The following is an 18,062-nucleotide window of genomic DNA, read 5'->3' on the forward strand; positions in this document are numbered from 1 at the left end:
TTAGGTAAAGGGGTAAATATAGGGGTATGGGTGGGTTGCGCTTCGGCGGGTCGGTGTGGACTTGTTGGGTCGAAGGGCCTGTTTCCACACTGCAAGTAATCTAATCTAATCTAATTACTTAATTGGGAAAATGCATATATCAGGAATTTAAGGCTGTGAGCCAGGGGGCAATAACTTTCAAAATACCGTTTCTTCCCCATATATGTTTGAGGATTATGATCCTCCGTGGGTGCCTAACACAATCTCGTGATGTAAATGGAAGATTTGCTGATATGAGGCAGCAGTACTAACCACAAATCTAACATGCTGCTCCGTTAGCCCTATTAGTTACCTGCGGCTGACGAAAGAAATCTGCCTGACTTGTTCCTGTCACTAAACCTGAGCCAGTCTGAGACCTTTCTCATCGGTCATATCACCAACCTGGTTACATTTAAAATTTGGTGTGAGCAGTGGAGGAGAGGGACTAGAAAAGGAAACAGTGACATCCTCCATCCTCAGTTAGAACTGGAGTGAATAAAACTTCACAAAATGCGATTTCATTCAAGTGGGAATTCTCCTTCCCAGAAGTTTGGGATGGTTGAATCTTTATTGTAATATTGTATGATCTTTTTATGGCTTTGTCTGATTTTCCATAGACAAGTGAAGCAGGGATAATCCTGCATGGAGAGAAAAGTGCAATGAGATAAGCCATGACCTTACTTACTAATGGAGACGTGTTAAAAGGCCGATTGGTCCACTCGTGTCCCTCAGCCCTACGTTCTGATGTTCAATCCAGCCCTCCAGACCTGCTACACACAGGCAGATTGAGGTCACGCCGATGGTTAGGTGTAGTTTCGGAAGTGCACTTGGAAGTTCCAGGCTTCGTCAGGAAGTGACCCCGAGCCGCAATCCCTTTTTCCAGGGTTGCCCACTCTGTAACTTCTGCTCTGGAATTGCTCAGAATACAGCCCCCATATCTCATCCAAGGCTAACTCAGGCAAATTTCTTCCTCTCCCGAATGCAACATTGTACAACACGACTTCCATGAAAATAACCAATTACTTTCCAAAAACATAACATAAAAAGTTAAGAAGTAGGAACATGACTCGGCTATTTGGCCCCTCAGGCCTGAACTCTCATTCAATAAGAACATGGCTGATGTACTTCCGGGCTCAACTCCAATTTCCTACCCAATTCCCTGTATCCGTCCACAACTCTCTGGGTTAGGGAATTCCAGACATTCACTGCCTTCTGAGAGAGTTCATCACTTTTCACCTCAGATTTAAATCGATGTGCCTTATTCGATATCTACCGCCTCGAGTTCGAGATTCAGGGAAACACCTTCTCGGAATCTACCTAGTCAAGCTCCCTCTGCATCTTGTACATTTCAATAATATCACCCTCATTCATTTCCACCACAATGAATAATCGCCTCACCATTGGAGATGCATTCAATAATTCATTCCTTTCAGTCCAGGAAGCCGCCTCATGAATCAACCTAGTTAACTGCTGCATCAGCATGCTGATGCTATGTTTCATACACAGGAACACTCCAATCCCTTTGTACTGTTCCTTATTTGGGAGTCCTCTTCATTAAATAACAGCCTGCATTTTGGTTCTCAATGTCATCCACAAACTCGAATGGAAATTGCACTCAGCTCCCGCCGTCAGGCTATCAGTTATTTACAACTGATGCCATCGGCCTGATATTTGTGGTAATCCAATAGATACGTCTTTATAATGAAGATCTATTAATCCTAACTCTCCTATTTCTATGTGTTAAACAACTAGCATCCCATGCTAATATATTATTCATCATACTACGAGCCTCTGTCACGTGTCAGAACGTTTATTTTGTGATACCTTGTGAAAAATATCTGGAATGCCTCATGTTGATCAGTTCCCTTTATCAAATTTGATTGTCACTTTCTCAGGGATTCCTGATGAAGGGCTCCTGCAGATACATTGATGTTCCTTCTCCTTGGACGCTGCCTGACATGCTGTGCTTTTCCAGCATGACGCTAATCTTGACATTCTCAGGGATCTCCAAAATATAATTTGTATGATTTTACGGGACGAAAATTGTATCCCCTTCACAAACCATGCCAACTCTCCATTAAGCTTTTCGAAGTGCCCTGCAATTCCCTCCTTAATAACAGGTTCCTGCAGATTCCCAGCAATAATAGTTAGGCTAATTTGTCCCTGCCCTCTGTCTCATTCCTTTCTTGAAGAAAGGTGCCACATTGGAGGTTCTCCAGTTTCACTGGAACACTCCTGTAATCCAGAGAATTAAGGAATATTTCACACAGTGCCGCAAGGCACTCTGTGACCACTTATTTTAAAATTAACTATGAATTACTGCTGACCTGGGAGTGACATCATCAATCAGCGTGGGGGTGGCAGCTGCATCAGCCGCATGGTTAATGGCGGAATAGATTCCGAGGCCAGGGGAATCTTCTGGAATGTTTGACGAGCGCTGGTTATGAGAAGTAAATATCAAGATTTTCTTTATTCTTATCTGTTAGTTAAAAACCTTGCTCCTTTTGTTAGAGACAGTTCAAGAACTGCCCTCCTATTACCATTTTGTTTATACCATTGACATGCTTACAGTGCCTTCCCCATGCGGAAATACTGTTGTAAATTATCTGCCTGTTCCCTGTGGCCAGTTCTCCATTCACCACCTCCAAGTGGCCTCAATGTACTTTCCCCACTTCACTTCTGACTCAACTCACACACACATCTTCAAGCTTTTCTTATGTAGACGAAAAAGCTCATGATGCTTGTTTTTACATATTATTACATCATATCTTTTCGTACATTTTCCTCGCTTTCTAGATTCATGGTCTTATCATGCACAAAAAGAACATTTGGTCCAACTTGTCCATGCTGATCAGATTTTCTAAATTAAATTAATCCCATCTGCTTGCACTTGGCCCAAATGCCTCTTCATATTTCCCGTTTATACATTGGTCCAAATGTCTTTGAAATATTGTAGCTGCACTTGCTCCTCTGGCAGCCTATTCCATACGGACATCACCTGTCTGTAAAAAAAGTTGTCCCTTTGTCCCTTTCACGTTTCCCCCTTTCAACCTAAAGCTGTGCATCTGTGTTTGAACTCCCCGATTCTGCAGAAATGACCTTGGCTATTCACCCTTTCCATGCCTCCCATGATATTGTAAACTTTTAGTATGCCACCCCTCAACCTCGTACACTCCTTCTGATAGGAGATCAAACGTTTAACGATAAGCACTGTAAATTTGAAAGAATGTTAAAAATGACAGGTAAAGAAAACAGCCCAAACTTCATATTGTTAGTTTTGCTCTATGTTACAAAACTAAGGCAGCATGAATCTCTTACTCGTGCCAATAAGAACTCAAGCACCTGAATTCCTTAGTGTGAAGGAAGTGATGATGTATACTGTGAAAACGTATAGATCTAGATCTATTGAAGACCACCTGGTCAACATTCTCCCTCCTGTTCTCCCTATGACCTTGTGTGGCTGTGTCTTCTTTATCTTATACTCAGTTAGAGAGAACCCCTTCCCCCCATTCACACCTTAATTTAAACCCATTTTGCATTATCTTCCCGTTCACAACTGCTAATAGCCCGTTTATCTTTTGCCACGCCCTTCTTTTTCCAAGTCAACCATCCCCCAACTCCAGCAAGGCATTAAAAAGCCCAGTTTCCAACCCTTTCAGTTCTGAACAATTCACACTCGATTTGTAACGCTCACTCTGATTCTCTGTCGCTGCATATTCTGCCAGATCTGCTGAGTTTCTCCAGAAACGAATAGGCACTGTACAAATTTTCAATTAAAGAAATAGCGAAAGATACTGGAACTAAAAAGACAAAAAATGATGGAGAAAGTGAGAGCTTCGTAAAAGGGTCACTGGACCCGAAAAATGACCTCCGCATTCGCTACAGAAGATGCCATCAGACCTGCTTTGTTTCTTCAGCAATTTCTGTTTTTGAACAAGTTCCAATGACGTGTGTAAAAACTGCTCATACGCCCTGTCCAACATGAAGGACCGTAGACTGGGAACTGAACGATACCGCAAAGTTCATTGGCTCTGAAACTGCAAAAGGCTGGCATCACTGACACCACAGAGCTCTTAATCATGGTCAGGGAGAAACGAGAGGGAAACGCATTCAATTCAAATGCAGAAGATGGCATTACGAGAAAGGAAAAGATTCAGATGAATATGTTAAAGGGTTTGAGTAATGTAACAAATTAGAAGCATGACACCAAAGAGGGACCCTCAGCACAATGAGAATATTAAAATGGAAGTATTCCTGCATCAGACGACAGGTGAGGTCACTGAGTTCACGACCGATGGGTGAATGGGTCTCGATTTGAACTGGGGGACAGTCAGTACAATTGAAATGCAGATATTGCAGCTCAACCTGGGCATTTATGTGATGCTGTTTACAACAGCAGCAACAGAAGCAGGATTGTAATCAAACATAATCTGTAACATTTTCCCCAGGATATTCCATCAGTCTATGAGTACCATCAAGCCGAGTGATGGTTCAGTGACGAGTGTGGGTGAACATGCCAAGGTCAGAACCATGTGTACCTAAAGCTGATGACAAACCATTAAAGCTACCGCAATTGCGCGGTTTCATTCCAAACAGCAGAAGTAACATCTGATAGAGAGGACAAAATGATCCCAAGACCAACAGATCAGATCTAAGCTCTGCAGTGCTGCCACATTCAGACATAAATGTCGGTGTACTATTAAACAACTTACTGGAGGAGAGGACTCCAGAAATATCCCCATCTTATGTAATGGAACAGCCCTGCACATCAGTGAAAAAGAGAAGGATGGAGTATCTGCGCTATCCTTAGCCAGAGGTGTTGAATGGATGATCCACCTCACCCTCGTCATGATGCCCACAGAATCACAGATGACAGTGTTAAACCAATTCGATTCGCTGCACGTGACACGAGGGAACAGCTGAACCCAGCAGATACGACAAAGGCAATGGGCCCTGAAACCATTCCTGCAATAGGACTGAAGACTTGTGCTGCACAATAAGCTGTGTCCCTGTGGAAGCTGCTTCATTCCAGCACCAACTCTGACAAGTCCCTGGCAATGTGGAAAAGTACTCAACTATATCCCGTCCCCTAATGTATGAATAATTGCATTCTGACAATTTAACACTCCCTCAGTCCCTTCACAATAATCAAATTGGTGGGAGGTCTTTTTTGGTAGGGCTGTCAAACAGTACAGAAATAACTTGCGCTGTGTGGTTTCGGATAGGTTCCTATGTGGAGATGGTGCTGTTGTGGAAATGTCACTGGATTACTAATCAAATACAGGATAATGCTCTTGCAGCTGGTGGACGTTATAAACAATTAATAAAGTATCAAGATCTAGGATCTGGGTCAGTAACAGTAACCTTCCAGCAATGTTGATTTTAAACTTCGATCTCCGACCCCAATGTACTTTCAGGAAGTGAATCTCCCGTGTTTTCCTGGTCTGGCCTAAGAGAGACTCCAGACACACAGACATGTGATCAACTCTTCAATGGTCTCTGAAACTGTCAAGCAATACACTCTATTGTATCAAACTGCTCTGAGGTCTTAAAGGATAAAACCGGACAGAATATCCGGCCCCAGTCTTGGTACCGGAAAAGGGAACGGGAAACACAGACCTGTTGACCCTGCAGAGACATCACATCTGAGAGCTTGTGACAACATTTACAAAGCTTTCCCACAGACTGCACAGAAACATCGGGAAAGGAGGAGGTCATTCGACACATCGAGCCTCCCCCATTCTAGTTCATGGAGAAAATCTCCTCAATGCAATTTTCCCGACACAGTGTTCATATCCCGCAATATGTTTAAACACTGTGAAATATAAAATAAGAACTGCTGTAATCCCTTTGGTCCATCAATTTTGCTCCTCGATTCAATATACAGGCAGTTCTCTGATAGCACGTGTTTATTAAATATGATTTTGGTGCAATGCGATTCGTGAATTCACCTTTTTCTATAAAGTGAACAATAAACCCAGCCTCAGGATAGTCTGTCTGCAAAATGCACAATCAATGAGTTCAGCTAAAACAGGAATGTAATCCGCTCTGCAAGCCTTGAAACGGAGCCTGAAACTGGGAATATTAGTCTATATTTAGAAAGAACTTTATTTAAGACCGGAGGAGAATCTTGGGGAGAACTGGGATACCGCATCAGCATCACGAGTTCAGTCAGCCCTGAATGCCTTCTGGTGAAGAGCTTGGTGAAAGGTACAGGGCTGTAGTCAGTGACTGTAGTGTGAAAGTGTTACATAAAGAGCACTATAGCATTAAAATGTTTGATTTAAAGGTTTACTTAGACTAACTTTATTTTTTGTGTTTTACTGATATTTTGTGGTTCGCCCCTTACCCGTTTTTTTCCCATTGCCCCCATTATTAATATTGCACGATTTTCTGTAATATAGTATTGCACAGGTATACAGCTACCGTGATATTGGAGAATAACCTGTAAAAATATCTGATCCTCTATCTTCATTACATACCCCTGCTCTCTCCATATCCCTTTACTGTATAGAAATCTTTACTTATATTCAGTGCCTTGGTTTACACAGCCTGATCTGGGAGACTATTCCCCAGGTTCACCAGTCTCTGAGTAGAGATATTTATTCTCATCTCAATGCAGAGTGGCCTGTCTGTAACTAATATTGTAGCCCCTTGTTTTTGATGTCCCACCGAGGGAAATGATCACCCCTGCTTCCAATCTGACTCGTACTGACAGAATTTTATGTATTTCATAAAGATGTCCACTCATTTTCCTAAACCCCTTGGAATACAGGCCCAGCCGCACCAGACTCTTCACCCACAACAAGCCTGTCATTCCAGAGATCAGTCTGGTCTCCTTCGCTGCTCTCCCTCAATGTCAGGTTTGTCCTTTATAGAGCAAGGAGACCAAAACTGCACACAATACTGCACAATGTTCGAGTTGAGGTCTCACCAAGTCCCTGCTCAGCTGCAGTAAAACACCCTTACTCCTGGATTCAAATCCCCCTAAAATTAAGGTGAATACACGATTTATCTGCCGATCTGCTTTCTGTTCCTGCAATATTGCTTTCAGTGACTGGTGTACAGGGAGATCCAGATCCTTTTCAATGTTACAGCTCCCCACTTGTTGGGTCTGTGTACAACGGTCAGCGTGCCAATTTTATTCCCAGTATTGACTTCTGGTTTCAGATCTCACTGCCCTGAACTGACCTCGGAGGGCTGCACAGAAGGAAACAAAAATTGCAGCTTAAGTTCCTTTATAGATCAACGTTTTTCAAAAAATCCCTTTTCAAATGATATGCTCCCTTTCTATTATTCCCACCAAAGTCACAACCCCACATATCCCCCGCTTCCCCCATTGCTCTTCATTTGCCACGTATTTGTCCAGACACTCCATTTGTCTCAATCACCTTGCAGTTTTTTTGACATCCTACTCACCCACCACAATCCGATATTGTTGAGTGCCATCAGCAGACTTGTAAATATTGTATTGGATGTCCTCAACCAATATATGATATGTATTTAGAATAGCTAGGGCCCAAGCCCCAGTCCTGCTATATCCGCCAAGGGTTCCACTCGAAACAATACTTGCTTATTTCTACTCACTGCTTCCTGCCAGCTCTCCCATTCTAAAACCAAATTAGTCCCAGTCCCATAGGATTTTAATTTGCATAATAAACTTGGGACTTTATCAAAAATCTTCCTGAAAATCGAATCGTATTGTATTGATTGCTTCTCCCTAATTATACTAAAAGTCACCGTGGGCGGCATGGTGGCACAGTGGTTAGCACTGCTGCCTCACAGCGCCAGAGACCCGGGTTCAATTCCCGCCTCAGGCGACTGACTGTGTGGAGTTTGCACGTTCTCCCCGTGTCTGCGTGGGTTTCCTCCGGGTGCTCCGGTTTCCTCCCACATCACAAAGATGTGCAGGGTCAGGTGAATTGGCCATACTAAATTGCCCGTAGTGTTAGGTAAGGGGTAAATGTAGGGGTATGGGTGGGTTTCACTTCGGCGGGTCGGTGTGGACTTGTTGGGCCGAAGGGCCTGTTTCTACACTGTAATCTAATCTAATCTAATCACTTTCTCAAATATGATTCCCATTTGTTAAATATCTTTTGACTTTGTCTGTGCTCATTACTTTCAGTTCCAACACTTCCTCTAAAACTGTTTGGTTGCTAATTTCATTCTATTCTCTTTTTTTTTCGCTAGTATTGTTGGGAAGTTTTCTTTTTTGTTTTCTTCTGTGAAGACATAACTGGAGTATTTGCTCCATAGTTCTGCCTTTTCCCTGTCCTCAATTCTCTGGTATCAGACTGTAAGAAAGCTGTACCTTTTTTCCCCTTAATTTTGCCATTGACATATTTTCAGAAGATATTACAAGTTCAATGTTGAAATCCTTGTTAATATACTCTTCAGAAACCCATCAATTCCTATCTTAAGCTGCTCAATAATTGACATTCCACAGACATGCAAACACAGAAGCATAGCCTTTGTACCATCAGAAATAAAGCACGGTCTACATTAGTCCCACTTTACGACACAAAACCCGTAGCCGTGAATTTTATGGCAGTTCAACTGCACAGCCGTGTATTTTCTTATGGTTGTGAAGTTACCATTACAACTCCTCTCTCAGGAAGGGCATTCCTGACCCCAACACCCTCTGGGTGAAAAACAATCCTCAATTCCTCTCCAAATCTCAAACACATCACTTTAAAATGTGTTCTATTGTTCTTGCCCCTTTGACTGAACAGAACAGCTGCTGTCTATCCATGTCCCTCGGAATACTATCCTTCCGAATCACGGCCCACTCAGCCTTTTCTCCTCCAAACTAAATAACCCATGTTGATCCAGCCTCTCTCATAGCTGATATGCTCAATCCCTGGGAACATCCTGGTGAATCTTCTCTGAGTCCCCCTCACGACAATCAGATCCTTCTCGTAGTGTGGTTCCCAGAACTACATACAGTATTCCATCTTGGCCAAACCAAAGTTTCACATAGCTCATATAATCTATGCCCTGATGAATAAAGGTTATGTTTACGTCCCTCATGCTTTCTCAAATTGTGTATTAACCTGTTTAGTCACATTCAGGGATGTGTGGAGAAGCACCCTATAAGCATCCTCCTGTGCTTATTCATTGAGTACTCCCCTGTCTGGTTCCTTCTTCTAAAGTGTATCATCTCATATTTATCAGGGATACATATTTTCTGCTATAGATCTGTCCCTCTGACCATTCCATCTGAATCTTCCTGTAACATAAGGCCTTCCTCCTCACTGCCAACCACCCGGACAATCTTTGTATCAAACACAAACTTAGTTGTCATACTCCCGCCAACCCCGTCTGTATTCAAAGCTGCATCATTTATGGGTACCACAAATAAGAAGGTTATAGTCCAACAGGTTTATTCGTAGGCACGAGCTTCGAAGGGCTGCTTTGTCATCAGGTGTTATGCACTTTGAAAGCACGTGCCTCTGAATAAACCTGCTGGACTAGAACCTGTGATTTTTAGGTTTGTGCACCCCAGTCCAACACCAGCACCTCCAAATCACAAATAATAAGGGACACTGCACTGATCCCTGTGATACGCCATTGGCCACCGGTCTCCAGTCACACTAACAGCCTTCAACCGCTACCCTCTGTCTCCTTACACTAAGCTGATTTGGATGCAACTTGGCAAGTCACTAACGACTCCTACTTGTTCCCTTGTTATTCTTTCCTGTTTGACACACTTGCAGAATATCTGGGGATTCTCCCTAATCTTATCCTGCCAGCATGTTTCTATGCTCCTGTTTTCAGCAGTTCTCACCGAATGATGAAGTTCCTCATTATTACGGTCTTAAGTGGCCAATTCCTTATTTTGCCATGATTTGCCCTGAATGTGGGTTAGACAGCCAGGAAAGCATTCTGTTCATTTCCAAATTGTCATATGTTTTGTGAATTGTCCAAATTACACTGTGACCCATCTCTCATTCTTTGAAAATCTGGAGAACATAGGTCGAGTTTCCTCATCAGGCAACCTCACCATCTGTGGCATTAATCTGGAGTATGTCTATTGCACTTTTTTTGTGGTCAGCATATTCTTTCTCAGATTGTGTCACCAACACTGTACACAATAGATGCAGGTCTGGAATGCTCATTTCCAGACGTTTCATTACCTTACATCTTCAGTGGATCTCATGCGAAGCAATGCTAAAATTTCCTGCTTTCTATTTGCATGTTTTGGTTTCTTTGGGTTGTTGATGTCAATTCCTGTGGTGATGTTATTTCCTGTGGTGTAGTCACTTGCGGTTGCTTTTCTCAGGTGGTGGTAGATGGGGTCTAACAACCAATAGCACATCTAGTTAGACACCTGTCAGAAATACAGACGGATTCTCTCCATTGCTGTTAATTTCTAAATATCCAGTGTCACACGCTGTATAATAGATTCCAATAGTTTCCCTGCAGATGTGAAGTTAATTGGTCGGCAGTTCTCCAAACTATGCCTTCTTCCCTTTATAGATGCTTGGATCCTTTCCATTAATCTATTGTGCTTGGACCACGTTTACTAACTTCCATTTATCCGCAATGGATTCCAGCCTCTGCAGAATGCACAGAAAAATAAAACAGTCTCGACAATACATTTAATACTTCTTTTACTGATTTATGCCTGACATTTTAATATGAAGTACATCACACTTGTTAGACTTAGCATTGCTCAATCCAGTTACACTTTCAAATATTATCTTGTTACTGATATAAATTGACTTTATGTCTTTAGTTGCACAAGCCCCACAAGATCACTGGGTATTACTGGATGATTCGTAGATCTTCCTCCATGAAGACAGATGCATAGTAACTGATTATTTTCTTGACGATTTCCCTGGTCTTCACAATAAACTCTCCTCTCCTGATTACACATTTTCATATTTGACCTTGCTTTTATTTTGTTTCCTTTGAAATACAAATTGTAGATTTATACACCATTTTTGTTCTTGTTTGTTAGCATTCATGATTCGGAGATGCCAGTGTTGGACTTGGGTGTACAAAGTTAAAAATCACACAACACCAGGTTACAGTCTAACAGGTTTAATTGGAAGCACACTAGCTTTCGGAGCGATGCTCCTTCATCAGGTGATCCACAATCAGCTGATGAAGGAGCGTCACTCCAAAAGCTAGTGTGCTTCCAATTAAACCTGTTGGACTATAACCTGGTGTTGTGTGATTTTTAAGTTAGCATTCATGTTCTTGTTCTGATTTCCTGACCAGTTTCAAGGCCCTCGCTTCTGGATCGTGAATTTCTGAAAATTCTCAGGTTTCCACAATGACTGAAATTCTTCAGAAGCCACTTCCTATGATTAATACATTTTCGAATTTGTTATGTTAAACATCATTGTGTCACTTATCCTTTCTTTAGTGTTTGTACCTAAAATAAATAGACATATTTTTCAGACTTTGTATTTCTTTTAATCTCCTGGTCTGACCAAATATATTCAGGAACACTGCAGGAGGACAGAGAAGGAATTGCGGGAGCCCTGGCTGATATTTTTGTATCATCTCCGAACAACTGGTGAGGTCCCGGAGCACTGGAAGGTAGCGAAAGCTGTTCCCTCTCCTCAAGAAGGGTTACACAATAAAACCTGAGAACTATAGACCAATAAACCTAAAATCTGTAGTAGGTATCTTACTGCAAAAGGTTCTGAGAAATAAGATATACATGCATTTGGAAAGACAGGGTGTGATTTGAAGTAAGATTAGAGTAGTGCTAGAAAAGCATAGCAGATCAAGCAGCATTCGATGAACAGGAAAATCAATGTTTCAGACAAAAGCCCATCGTCAAACTCAGCAGGCTTTATGCATGGGAGATCATGGCTCACAAATTTGTTCGAATTCTTTGACGATGTGACCAGCAACGTTGAGGGGTGCAGGGTGGTATACGTAGTCTATATGAATTCCAGTAAGGGCTTCAATAAGGTTCCACATGGTATGCTGCTCTGGAGGGTTAGATTGCATGAAATTTAGGAGGAGCTGCCAAATTAGATACAAAATTGTTTTGATGGGAGGACGCAGAAGGTAATAGTGGAAGGATGCTTGTCAGATTGGAAGTCTGTGACTAGTGGAATGCCTCACGGGTTGGTGCTGCGACCACTGAATATTACATATATCTATAATTTAGATGAGAATGTATAAGCATGATTTGAAAGTTTGAAGATTACACGAAAATAAGCAGCATCATGGAGAGTGAGGAAGGTTATCAGAAATTTCAGAAATTACAGCAGTATCTTGATCAGCTGTAGACGTGGCTGAGAAATGGCAAATTAATTTTAAAATAGATCAGTGTAAGTTCTTGCATTTACGAAAGTCAAATCAAGGTTGGAGTTTCCTGGTGAATGGTTGTTTTTTAAGAGCTGTAGTGGAACAGAGGGACCTTGGAATTCAGTTGCATGGTTCTCTGAAAGTTGATTCAAAGGTAGACAGGGCAGTGAAGAAAGCTTTTGGCACACTGACCTTCATCAGTGCATATCACTAAGTATGTAAATTAGGGAGTTACATTGCAATTATACAGGATACTGGTGAAACCATACTGGGAGCTTTATGTTCAGTTGTTTTCACTTTGCTATGGGAAGGATGATATTAAACTGGAAAGAGTGCAGAAGAAATTTACAAGGATGTTGCAAAGGACTCAACGGTCTGAGATATAGGGAGAGGTTGGTCAAGCTAGGACTTTTTACTTTAGATATATGAGGCTGAGGGGAAATCTGAAGGAGGGTATAAGATCATGGGAGGGATGAACAGAGAGAATGCACTCAATTTATTTTTCGCAGGGCTAGGCAATCACGGACAAGAGGGCATCAGTTTAAGGTCAGAGGGGAAACGATGAAAGGGAACCTGAGGATCAACTGCTTTTCACGCAGGGGTGATAGGCTTATGGAATGATGTGCCAGCGGAAGAGGTTGAGACGGGAACGTTAGCAATATTTAAAAACCATTTGGACAAATACACGGACAGGAAAGAATTAGAAAAATACAGGGCAATGGCAGGGAAATTGGATTAGCGTGGATGGACATTTTGGTCGGAATGGACGAGTTTGGGCCGAAGGGCCTATCTCCGTGTTGTCGGACTCATGACCCTAACAAACTATTGCTTGTGTCCCACTGAATGATATATTGTACATTCCCAATTCACTGGAGTGAACTTGACCCTCCAGGTTACCATGATGATTGACCAGAATGTTCAAGCATTCCATTTGAAATGCAGACTCCGTGTAAAATGCACCTTATTAATGTCACTATTCCTTAAAAGCTGTTTCAGAGTAAGGTTATTAATACATTCTTCTGGTCACACAACACCAAATCCAAAATAACCTGCTCTCTAGGTGCTTCACAACATCCTCTTCAACCCATCTCATATGCACTTACAGAATTTACTTTTCACAGCAGGAGCAGTCACTTAGTTAATGCATTTTAGATGCAACTTCAGACTAACCAACAAAACTGCAGTATCCATGATACTTGCATATCTAATTTCCTGAACACATGATGCTCAGATTTCCTGCAACCGTTTTGGTTTCGATATATAACACACCAATATTTGTTTCTCCTTGCTATTTTAAAGCTCTAGCTAAACTGATTCTGTGGAATCTGAGGGACAGCTCTGTGTCATTATTAATGAGAGACTTGGACAAGACATTCAGGGCGGCTCACTTCCACACTGAGATGATCTGAAGAAATGCAGTACAAGCATCAATAACCTTCCCACTCTGTCAGAATAAAGGTCACTGTATTCTCTCTCCTCCCTCACACTCATTGTATGTCTGTTATAGCACCTACCCCCAGACAATCCTCATGCTCTATTTCCAAATAAGGCTCAGGCACTACCACACCCACTCTTGAATTCAGCAACTTCCTTCCCACAATTTCTCTGTCATCCTACGCAATACACCCAACACTAATAATACTATTAATACTATATGGATTCAAAACTGTCGACTGACTCATTCTGGACACCTCACAACTCCCCTCAGCCCCACCTACACCAGCACTAACTGCACGGCCACCCACTCCGGCCTTACTTCCTCCCTTCCTTTCTCCCATTCCAAGAGAAATAGCGTGGAATCGGACAGAAATGGCCAAGCCGGGTAGTGGAGTTCCCAATATCCATTCCCTCACCTGCCTAACCCCACCATAGTACAAGATGGAGTGGACTGGGATAACTCACGTGGAGTTTCTGAAACATTCATATCCCACTGACCGATTAAGGAGCAGTGCTCAATGAAAGACAATTCTCACTTTAAAACCACTGGCAGTTCCAACGACAATCCTTTCACTCCCCCCCAAAAAAATACAGATGCAGACACTGAAATACACAGAGGTATTGGTGAACACCCCGGCATACGAACAAACACACGTAGAAACTCACACAGACATATAGTCACACACAAATAGACACAAACATAGATACAACACACAAGCTGATGCACAGAAAGACAGGCGTAGACGCACAAATACACAGGTGACAAGCAGATGGACACACACACACAAACACACACACACAATCGCACACACGCAGACATGAGTGTCATTAAGACACAAATAGATACGTTTTTGATTTATAAGGCGATCAAGGATTCTTGGGGGAAGGAAGGAGAGTGACGTTGAGGGACATATAAGAAATGATTGAATGGACTATCAGACTCGATGGGCCGAAAAGCCTCATTCTCCTACATTTTTCATGCTCATGTGATGTTATGCTATCAGGTACTCTCTTCCTGAGACAGCAACAGAGGCTGGGTTTGATATATATATTCAATTCGAAAGGGTCAGTGGCAATTTGGGACAGGTTTGGAGTCCGGAATGGTTTATGTTTATTCTTAATTACTCCTTCCTTATTTCTGAAAAGAGGTGGTGATCTGATGTTCAGTTTTAAAATAACAGGTCTCACAATGAAATAATGACGTCCCTTTCACTTTAGTGTTGTGCTACCTGTGATACTCTCATCCTCAGGGAGCAGTGAAGACTCTTTTATAGAGTCGTAGAGTCACAGCGATATTCAGCATACAAGCAGACCTTTCGGTCCGACCTGTCCATGCCGACCAGATATCCCAACCCAATCTAGTCCCACCTGTCAGCACCCAGCTCATATCCCTCCAAACCCTTCCTATTCTTATACCATCCAAATGCCTCTTAAATGTTGCAATTGTACCATACCTCCACCACTTCCTCTGGCAAGTCAGTTCATAAACGTACCACCCTCTGCGTGAAAACGTTGCCCCTTAGTTCTATTGGAGATCTTTCCCCTCTCACCCTAAACCTATGCCCTCTAGTTCAGTACTCCCTGACCCCAGGGAAAAGACCTAGTCTATTTATCATGCCCATCACAATTTTGTATACCTCCATAAATCACCCCTCAGTCTCCGACGCTCCAGGGAAAACAGTCCCAGCCTGTTCAGCCTCTCCCTATATCTCAAATCCTCCAACCCAGGCAATATCCTTGTAAATCTTTTCTGAACCCTTTCAAGCTTCACAACATCTTTCCAATAGGTAGGATACTAGAATATTCCAACAGTTGTCTGACCAAAGTCCTGTCCAGCAGCAACATTATCTCCCTATTCCAGTACTCAATACTCTGACCAATCAAAGAAAGCATACCAAACGCTTTCTTCACTAACCTATCCACCTGCTACTCCACTTACAAAAGCTATGATACTGTACTCCAAGGTTTCTTTGTTCAGCAACACATCCGATGACCTTTCCACTACGTGCATAAGTCTGAGCTTGACTGATCTTTGCTGCACAGGACAGTCAATGTTTATTGGGAACAGACGGATAGACAGACACACTTAGATCAGCCATGACCATTCTGAATGGTGCAGACAAATGGCCAACTGCTGTCCCTGCGCTATTCGTTGCTCCTCAATTCATCCCTCAAGGCTGTTACAGATATATACTGCTGCCCCTACCACGTATGTACAGGAGCAGACATGTAACCAAATCATTGAGCTGTGTAATTCCAATAATAGGATCATTGTATTTAGGTATTTCAATTCCAAACATTCATTACAGCAGTGAATGTTTTTTTAAGAGGGGAAACATGTCTTTACATTTATTCCAGAGAACGTCTTATATCAATACGTAGCAGATACAAAAATGGGTGCCAGAAGAGCAGTGAATGTGTAGGGCTAAACCCAAGAAAGTTAGTAGAAGAACAAAAAGGGGGTGAACAAAATCATTTGCAGGCAATAGTTTCAATAATTCAAAGACATTTTATCGGTTTATTAAGGGCAAGAGGTTAACAAGAGAAACAATAGGGAGTGTTGGGCCCGAAGAAGCAGTCTGTGCACAGAGCCAGATAATATGTTAAACACGTATCACATATCGGTCTTCACTTTGGAGAAGCAGTTCCTGGATTCACTGTCAGTCCTTAATAGAGTGCTTTGAGCAAATTTGCACACAAGCTGAGAAAGAATTGGAAGTTTATGCAGGATTAAAAGTGGGCAAATCCCTCGATCTGGATGAACTGTACCTTAGGCTAATGTGGAAGATGAGGTCAGAGATTGCAGGCTCCTAAACTTTGCGTTTTTGATTTTGCATCTGGCCACAGAGGTGGTGTGATCGAATAGGACAGCATTTAATGTAGGTTCAACTTCCACACAGTGTTAGAAAAAAAATCCATGGGTTTAAAGACCAGCAAGTCTCACATTAGTGGGAGCGAAACAACTGTACAAAATTGTGAAGGCTGTTGGGGCTGGATCACTAAATATCTTCAAGGCTGAGATGGACAGATTTTTAAACAAGTGTTACGAGGAAAATGTAGGAAAGTGTAATGGAGGGTTATCAAAATTAATATACACTAATTAAAAGAAAAAGCAGAATCAGTGAGCGGATCAGCATACTGCCACTCATATGACCAATGGTAAGGTTTTTTTTTCCAATAGCCTGTATTGAGTGGAAGTTCAACCTCTCTCCCTGGGGAGTGAGACACAGTTTGTAATGGAATCAAGAGATTCAAGGTATTCATAAATGCAGTGTTATTAGACAGAAAATACCAGAGGACTACGACAATGCGGATTGGATGTCAGTGGGAGTATTTGCTTCAGCGCAGTCACCACGACTAGAAGAAAGACCTCAGTAAGGCACATTCCAAGGTCAAGCAATGACCTGCACTGACGAAAAGGTCATTATGTGTTTGGTGGGAGGGAGTGCTTAAGACCCAATCACTACATCACTGTAGTGACTCCCTCATTCCCTCGCCAAAACTAAATGTGGAGTGGTCCATAGATATGCTGTCAGGAGCAGAGTAGGTCGTTGTGCTTTGATTTGAGTGGTTTCAGTGAGCAGCAGCTCAGCGGAAGGTGCCGATAAATTCAGGTAAACTCCTTTTAACTCTAGTCTTACAGCAGTCGAGATGGCAGTTCGGGCAGTCGCATGTTGTTCCTGCAGGATGTGGGAGTTAATGGAGATTTCAATTTTTTGATGAGTACACGTGTGTGGGAAATACACCCAGCTGAACCTCCTGGGAGACCGCGTTCAGGAGCTGGAGCTAGATGCAATCCCGATCATCCGAGATACTGAGAACTTCATAGAGAAGGCTGGAGATGATACAGAAAGGTGAATGCAAGTCTGGAGATGTCACAGAGATAGGAAATCCAGGTCGGAGGTCTTACAGAGAGAGGAAAGCAAGGCTGGAGATGTTACAGAGAGGGGAATGCAAGTCTGGAGACATTACAGAGATAGAAAGGCAAGTCTGTTAATGTTACAGAGATAGCAAAGCAAGGCTGGAGATGTTTCAGAGATAGGAAACCAAGGCTGGAGATGTTGCAAAGAGACAAAAGCAAGGCTGGAGATGTTACAGAGAGGGGAACACAAGTCTGGAGACTTTGCAGAGATAGAAAAGCAAGGCTGGAGATATTACTGAGACAAGATTGTAAGGCTGGAGATAGGAAAGCATTGTGGTAATGTTAGAGAGATAGGAAAGCAAGGCTGGAGATGTTACAGAGAGAGGAAAGCAAGGCTGGAAATGTTACAGGGATAGGAAAGCAAGTCTGGAGAGGTTACAGAGATAGGAATGCAAGGTTGGAAATGTTAATG

The sequence above is a fragment of the Chiloscyllium plagiosum genome, unplaced genomic scaffold, assembly GCF_037043375.1.
Source record: "Chiloscyllium plagiosum isolate Xiang-an unplaced genomic scaffold, Cpla_swu_hap1 HiC_scaffold_51, whole genome shotgun sequence".
NCBI classification, from domain to species: domain Eukaryota; kingdom Metazoa; phylum Chordata; class Chondrichthyes; order Orectolobiformes; family Hemiscylliidae; genus Chiloscyllium; species Chiloscyllium plagiosum.